The following is an 8790-nucleotide window of genomic DNA, read 5'->3' as shown; positions in this document are numbered from 1 at the left end:
ATATAATAAGTACCAGTCAAAAGTTTGGACACACCTACTCATTCAAGGGTTTCTCTTTATTTTTACTATTTACTACATTGTAGAATAATAGTGAAGACATCAAAACTATGAAATAACACAAATAATCATGTAGTAACAAAAAAGTGTTAAAACACTCTAAATATATTTTAGATTTTAGATTCTTCAAAGTAGCCACCCTTTGCCTTGATAAAAGCTTTGCACACTCTTGGCAAACCATGCCATTCCATGAGCACAGCATTTATTTTTCAACTCAAATCACTGAGCCCCATCAGTCCTCCATGACAACAAAATCATAAACAACAGAGTAGGGCTGGCTAATAAGGCTAATAAGTCCTTAGTTTGGGGGTTATGCTCTGGTAAAACAATTTGGCTAATCTGTACTTCCATATTTCCAAGTCCTATTCTTGAAGATCAAGGGGTATAACATTTATTGGAATGACTGGAATTCTGATAGACTTTGGTTTGTAATGTAAAGATATAATTTAATCGTATTATATATGGCCAGCTATGTAAACTTTAACATTGATTTATCCTGCAATAGATGTCGTTCAATTGGTAACATACATTTTTTTCTTCTTCTAATGACTCTTAAGGGTAAAGTAATCTAAAAGTAACGGTATGTAAACAGATTTCTGAGTTTGGGTAATCCAAAAGTCACGTTACTGATTACAATTTTGGACAGGTAACTTGCAACTGTAACGGATTACATTTAGAAAGTAACATACACAACCCTGATTAAGTTACAGCCTTATTGTCACGTTGGTATAAAGGATCGGGAGACAGGCGCAGGAATGCGTAATAGGGGATTTTATTGACCCAAATTACAACGTGCCATGTAAAAGCACAGGGACGAAGACCAAACAAAAGAGCGAGGAGTACCTCGAATAAATACACTGGGGCGAGACCCGTAAAAGACACACACACAATGATACCACACACACACAATGATACCACACGGGATGAGACTCGTAATCATCTGCGCAATATAAGCGGCATGAAAGCCAAAACAACACAGCACAGGTACTCACACGACCAACGGACATTGGAACAATAATTGACAGCCCAATGGAGAACAGAGGGCACGTTTATACAATACACAATGAGTGGGAATGGGGACCAGGCGTGCGTAATGACACAGTTCTGGAGGGATCCGTGAGACTTATTGTAAAATTGATTAAATAGTCCCCCCCATCAATCTACACACAATACCCCATAATTACATGTTTGCATATTTATTAAAAGAAAACTGGAATTTCACATTTACATAAGAATTCAGACCCTTTACTCAGTACTTTGTTGAAGCACCTTTGGAAGCAATTACAGCTTTGAGTCTTCTTGGGTATGATGCTACAAGCTTGGCACACCTGTATTTGGGGAGTTTCTCCCATTCTTCTCTGCAGATCCTCTCAAGCTCTGTCAGGTTGGATGGGGAGCATTGCTGTACAGCTCTTTTCGGGTCTCTCCAGAGATGTTCGATCGGGTTTAAGTCCGGGCTCTTGCTGGGCCAATCAAGGACATTCAGAGACTTGTCCCAAAGCCACTCCTGCATTGTCTTGGCTTTGTGCTTAGGGCCATTGTCCTGTTGGATGGTGAACCTTCACCCCAGTCTGAGGTCCTGAGCGTTCTGGAGCAGGTTTTCATCAAGGATCTCGCTGTACTTTGCCCCATTCATCTTTCCCTCGATCCTGAATAGTCTCCCAGTCCCGGCCGCTGAAAAACATCCCCACAGCATGATGCTGCCACCACCATGCTTCACCGTAGGGATGGTGCCAGGTTGACTCCAGACGTGATGCTTAGCATTCAGGCCAAAGAGTTCATCTTTCGCATGGTCTGAGAGTCCTTTAGGTGCCTTTTGGCAAACTGCAAGCGAGCTGTCATGTGCCTTTTACTGAGACGTGGCTTCCGTCTGGCCACTCTATCATAAAGGCCTGATTGGTGGAGTGCTGCAGAGATGGTTGTCCTTCTGGATGGTTCTCCCATCTCCACAGAGGAACTCTGGAGCTCTGTTAGAGTGACCAAGGCCTTTCCACCCCGATTGCTCAGTTTTGCCGGGCGGCTAAGTCTAGGAAGAGTCTCTGTGGTTCCAAATTTCTTATAATTTAAGAATGGAAGGCCACTATGTTCTTGGGGACCTTCAATGCTGCAGACATTTTTTGGTACCCTTCCCAGATCTGTGCCTCGACACAATCCTGTCTCGGAGCTCTACGGACAATTCCTTTGACTTAATGGCTTGGTTTTGGCTCTGACATGCACTTTCAACTGTGGGACCTTGTTAAAACAGGTGTGTGCCTTTCCCAATCATGTCCAATCAATTGAATTTACCACAGGTGGACTCCAATCAAGTTGTAGAAACATCTCAAGGATGCTCAATGGAAACAGGATGCACCTGAGCTCAATTTCAAGTCTCATAGCAAAGGAAACAGAATACTTATGTAAATAAGGTATTTCTGTTTTTTATTTTTAATAAATTTGCTGAACTATCTAAAAACCTGGTTCGCTTTGTCATTATGGGGTATTGTGTATAGATTGACGAGGGCCATTTTTTTATTTAATCCAAATTAGAATAAGGCTGTAATGTAACAAAATGTGGAAAAGGGGAAAGGGGAAGGGGTCTGAAAACTTTCTGAATGCACTGTATATAGTTTTATAGTTTTTATAGTTTCATCTAAAAAGGATATGTTTGTTAATGTTTCACTATTTTTATGAAATTCACTGAGGAGGATGGTCCTCCCCTTCCTCCTCTGAGGAGCCTCCACTGTGCTCTGTTTATCAATGGAAACATGAAACGTGTAGCCTCTAGTACATCCTAGAATCTCCACGTACGCCAGAATTTCAGTAAGAAATGTACGCATGGTTGATAATGAGGCCCCAGAGTAGGCCTACTGTATTAGAATTTGAGTTAGGCCATTTCAGTTTTTATTTGCTGTTTCGTTCATCGTCCTGTTTGTTATTTTTATTTGTAGACTCCATTCTGATCCTTACTCCTCCGCCAAGAGCGTCCTCATCATAGGCACCGGCCAAGGCTCAGGCTTTAGAAAGAAAAGGCTTTTAGATGTGTGAGAAATAGAATCCATTACTCTGGAATATAATAAGGCCTAGGTCAGGAGCTAGGCAGAATGTAGACCTACATGTTTTACTCTATAACATTTCTATTTTGTATAATGTGGCCAGTTAAAGACCCAGGCGTTTATTAACCCCTGCCAGAAGTTATGCTTCCAGTGTTGCAGGTGAACAAGTGTTCTTCTACAACGCCCCTGTTAGACCATCTGTTTTTTAAAGCCTACTTAGGCAAGGCCCCACAAATTACCGGACTATTAAGTCCTTCACTGTATTTTGTTCATTACTTAATGTTGTTCATGTCGAGGGGACACAGCATGCATTCTTTCTTGGAGTTGGATCAATTGTGCCACAATTTGCCTGTCAGCGAGAAAATGTAATTTGTCAGCTTTCTTGGCTTATCTCCAGAAAGGCTTGACCTCGCGACCCTTCCCATCAGGAGGGACCAGTTACCGAAGGTATAAAAACCCGTTGTGTCCCCGGAGACTCCAGTCCAGTGGGTTCTGAAGACAAGGGCAACATTAAAGAAGTACCAAACTTACAAGGCTACGTACGTAAGACGTATTTCTTTGCCGTTATAGTTAAAAGTTGAAGAACAGAAGAGTAGTGAGACATAATGAGATATAACAATTGCTTTTTAAGATGTAATAATTTGTTAATTAATGTCTCTTATTAAATTGCTTTCATCATTGCTTAATTTTCAGTGAATAAATCCTTCTATTCTTTCTAGAGATGACGATCTGGCAACTCGCTTCCATGCTCCTTGTTGTTATATCAAGTGTCTCTCTCATCCTCATCACTTATTTGAGTATGATGAGCTGAGCCAGTATGTTGACAGCCATCAGGAGGAATATGTACAGGCAAGTTTCTAAACAGAATAATATGTAGTCTGTTATATTATCTGATAATTAATTATAAATAAATACTGTGTGTGTGTGTGGTGTGTGTGTGTGGTGTGTGTGTTGTCGTGTGTGTGTGTGTGTGTGTGTGTGTGTGTGTGTGTGTGTGTGTGTGTGTTAGACTCTGAGGGACTGGGTTGCTGTAGAGAGCGACTCCAGTGATGTCTTGAGGAGGCCAGACTGCCATCGCATGATGGATATGACGGCTGAGAAACTACAAGCCATGGGAGGGAAGGTGGAACTAGTGGACATCGGCGTACAAGAGGTCAGTTTTCTGAAATGTGGTCAACTTAATGATTATGTTATAGGATCTTTTTGTTTGCTTTTAGCTTAGTCTTTAGAGTCCTTTAGTAGCAGATCAGAATGGTTTGCAGAAATAAATACTAAAAGTTGGGTGTTAACAGAAATGCTCCCTGCCTTGAAAACTGTATTCAGGTCATTTTCTGCATCTACCGTGTCTTTATCACCATGCTTAGCTACCTGATGGCAAGACAGTGGCCTTACCCAAGGTGGTGACAGCCCAGTTTGGCAGTGACCCCAGTAAGCAGACAGTCTGTGTGTACGGACATGTGGATGTCCAGCCTGCTAAGCTAGAGGACGGCTGGGCCACTGAACCCTACAACCTGACAGACATCGATGGTAGGCTATGGCTTCCAACAGTAGGCTGTGGGTTCCAACAGTAGGCTATGGTATCCAACGGTAGGCTGTGGGTTCCAACAGTAGTCTATGGTATCCAACGGTAGGCTGTGGGTTCCAACAGTAGTCTATGGTATCCAACGNGCTGTGGGTTCCAACAGTAGTCTATGGTATCCAACGGTAGGCTGTGGGTTCCAACAGTAGTCTATGGTATCCAACGGTAGGCTGTGGGTTCCAACGGTTGGGTATGGCTTCCAATGGTAGACTATGGGTTCCAGCGGTAGGCTATGGGTTGCAACAGTAGGCTATGTTCCAAGGGTAGGTAATGGGTTCCCAGTGTAAACTATGGATTCCAGGCATTCACAATCACAGCAATCAAATCAAATCAAATTGTATTAGTCACATGTGCCGAATACAACAGGTGTAGATCTTACAGTGAAATGCTTATTTATGAGCCCCTAACCAACAATGCAGTTTTAAAAAAATTACGGATAAGAATAAGAAATAAAGGTAACAAGTAATTAAAGAGCAGCAGTAAAATAACAATAGCGAGACTATATACAGGGGGTACCGGTACAGAGTCAATGTGCGAGAGCACCGGTTAGTTTAGGTAATATGTACATGTAGGTAGAGTTATTAAAGTGACTCGTGAAATGTATTATAAGGATTTTTTACAGTGCTTTACATTAATCCATTCTAGACTCAACACACAGAAACATCTATCTACAACTAACAGCCATGAGATATTGTAGCTAACGTGAAGGAATGAAGCAAGTACTTGGGTGTGGGATGATTTTTACCATACATATTTTGAACCAATGTAAAGTAACTGATGTAATTGATACATGCATGTTAAATGTCAATGTAAGGTGAACAGAATGGACATTTATTTGAAAATAATTACTTTGATTCTACCCCTAAGGACACCTCTACGGCAGAGGGGCGTCTGACAACAAGGCCCCTGTCTTAGCCTGGATCCATACAGTGGAGGTCTATCAGGCCCTCAGCATTGTGAGTGTCCAGTAAGAAGAGATATCAGAGTGAACTCATAGGAGATGTAGAGACATAAGACGTGGTGAAACAAGTTAAGTTGCAGTCTATCTGCCCATTATTAGTGAGCATTCCTTTGTTATAACAAAAAAAATCCCTCCTCCTCCTCTCCACCCCCTGCCCTCTCCCTATGCAGGACCTGCCAGTCAATGTGAAGTTCATCATCGAGGGGATGGAGGAGACCGGGTCCAATGGCCTGGACGCCATGATCGTGGCGCAGAAAGACACGTTCTTCTCTGACGTCGATTACATCATCATCTCAGACTGTGGTTGGCTGAGCCGACGCCCCGCCCTCACCTATGGGACCAGGGGGAACTGCTACTTCTTTGCTGAGGTAGGATGGGCTGGGGGCATTTCCAGTTCTGTGGGACTTTCCCAAGGAAACTCCTTTACTTTTTCAAGATCATTAATGTATAGCCATGGTGACTTTGTATGTTTGGTAGGTAGAGGGCCCAAAACAGGACCTACACTCAGGGGTGTATGGAGGCACTGTTATAGAGCCTATGACAGATCTGATCGGCATATTGGGTGAGTTTTTAACCTCTTTGAGTGACAGAATGTAATACTATCTCAACACCTACTGTATAGCTATCTCTGGGTCCTGTTTGCACGCAAAGCTATCGTCCGTGTGTCTGTGTGAGCTCTCTATTGGCASAAATAATAAAGTWTTAGATATCCCTACAAATGTGTGTCCATAAGGACTGCTTGTGTGTTGACCTATCTCTCCCCCCCAGACACACTGATCAGCCCCAGTGGAAAGATCCTCATTCCAGGCATCAGAGAGGCCGTCGCCYCACTMTCAGACGAAGAGTGGAAGATGTACCAGGACATTGAGTTTGACATTGAGAGCTTTAAGTCCAAGATTGGCGTCAGCCAACTCATGTACAGCAACAAGGTGATGCACAGGGGAGTGGATTTATTGTGTTTTTTTTAAGGTTTTCGCTCCTCCTATCTCTGTTTCTCTGTTTGTATATAGCCAGTATGTATATAGCCTCGTTATTGTTATTTTTTATGTTTTTTTTATTGTGTTATTTTATTGTCTTTTATCTATTTGTACATTTTCGTACTTTTTAACTGCCTTGTTAGGAAAGGGCTCGTAAGTAAGCACTTCACGGTAAAGTCTGCACTTGTTATACTCGGTGCATGTGACAAATAAGAGTTGATCTGATTTGATTTCTCAGGTAGATCTGCTGGCCCATCGTTGGCGTTACCCTACCGTTACCATCCATGGCATCGAGGGAGCCTTCTCTGGCCCTGGCTCTAAGACGGTCATCCCTGCTAAGGTCATTGCCAAGTTCTCCATCCGACAGGTCCCCAACATGGACCCAGCAGTGGTCAAGAAACAGGTGGGTGGTAGTCACCTCTCACCCAGTGCATTGTACAGTTGCAACAAACACAGTTACATGCAGTTACACACGGTTCACACACATTTCTGGAATTGTTCTCACCTTCAGACTCTCTATATACAATACATCCAAGATCAGGAAACATTCATCCAGGTTGTTACACTATTATAATGTCCCTCATTCTGCTCATTCTGCTCATTCTGCTCATTCTGCTCATTCTGCTCATTCAGTTCATTTACTATTCAGTTTTTCACTATTTCAGTTTGGTTTCAGTTAATGAAATAGACGTGAAGACTGCATGTATGCCTGTTACATATTTGTTCTGTTGTAGGTCACAGACTACCTGAACTCTGTGTTTGCCAAGAGAAAGAGCCCCAACAAGCTGAAGGTGACCATGATCATCGGGGCTAAGCCCTGGTTAGCAGACACCAAGCACCCCCTGTACGAGGCAGGGAAAGCAGCCGTGAAGAGAGGTACAGTTAGTCAACTCTGCTGTGGAGATGTTCAGAGGACGTTTCTTATGCTGTCTGTGTGTGTGTTTGTATGAACAGTGGTCATAGGGGTAAGGATTACTGTATAGTAGCTGACTGTGGACATTTATTGCACAACAGTAGCTTCACAGTCATAGGCCTATCTGTAGTCATTAGAGTTAAGATACCAGACATAGATACATATCCTTGTCACTAAAAGAAGCCAGTGTACTGTGGTTCTACTGTAGACCTATCAGTGGTTAAGGCATGACAGTGCAGTGGTATTGTAATGTTTGTGTAGCAGAAAGGACTTGGAATGACAATCTCTCGAAGAGGTAGCCCTGTCTGAGGCTTATATTCCCAAATGACACCCTTGGACCTTGCAGAGGTACTCTTGGTCTAACGGTTAAGACATTGACTTGGTGAGCAGGAGACCTGGCTTCTAATCCCACTGGTTGCAGTTGGTTTTCCTCTACTGCAGGTATAATGCATTATGACGCAGTCAGACTTGTCATTGTTTTCCTCTAGTGTTTGACGTGGAGCCAGACCTGATCCGTGAAGGGGGAACCATCCCCATCGCCAAGACCTTTGAGGACGTGACCGGGAAGAGCATCATCATGATGCCCATCGGAGGCTTCGACGACGGCCTGCACTCCCAGAACGAGAAGATGAGCAGGTTAGCCCTTCAATCTGCTAATACTGTCCTGTATGTATACATTTTTTAACCCTGAACATTTATAGATTTTTACGCATGCACACACACACAGATGTATCAACAGTTTTATTTCTGTTTAAAGGATTGGTTGAGGACATATTGTTTTCTCTCACCCATTCCTTTCCCAGGTACAACTACATAGAGGGGACCAAGTTGTTCATCGCGTACCTCCATGAAGTGGCCCATCTCAAGAAGGACTGAGAGCACCTCTTTTCATCACCACTGTTGAAAGACAGTTCTATAATGTTTAGCTTGTATGTGATCCCATCAGTGGAGTCTGGCTTTGTTTAGCCATTTTCCTGAAATTAACTTTTAACTTTTCTTGTTTCTTTCCCTCTAATCAAAACATTCCAGAAACCCTGTGAGTTCTTGGCATCTAATATAGCCTCAACACTCTGCCTCTCTCTCTCTCTCTCTCTCTCGCTCTCTTTCTCTCTTTCTGTATCTTTCTTCCTCCCTCACTTTCCTCCATTCTCTCTCAATGTCTCTCTCTCTCAATTTCTCTCTCGTTCACACAAATATCTACTTGAAACAGCAAATAAAATTGGTTTGACGCACTATGTTTTCTTAATCCTTTTCATCTGGGATTCCTTAGA

At 42.7% G+C, this 8790-nt stretch overlaps 1 pseudogene; it reads left to right on the top strand.

The window, feature by feature from the left end:
* Positions 1 to 3810: 3810 nt before the first annotated feature.
* Positions 3811 to 8752, top strand: LOC111964937 (cytosolic non-specific dipeptidase-like; annotated as a pseudogene).
* Positions 8753 to 8790: the final 38 nt, after the last annotated feature.

Source organism: Salvelinus sp. IW2-2015, linkage group LG6.1, assembly GCF_002910315.2.
Source record: "Salvelinus sp. IW2-2015 linkage group LG6.1, ASM291031v2, whole genome shotgun sequence".
Classification (NCBI taxonomy): domain Eukaryota; kingdom Metazoa; phylum Chordata; class Actinopteri; order Salmoniformes; family Salmonidae; genus Salvelinus; species Salvelinus sp. IW2-2015.
This window is presented reverse-complemented; position numbering and strand designations above follow the sequence as displayed.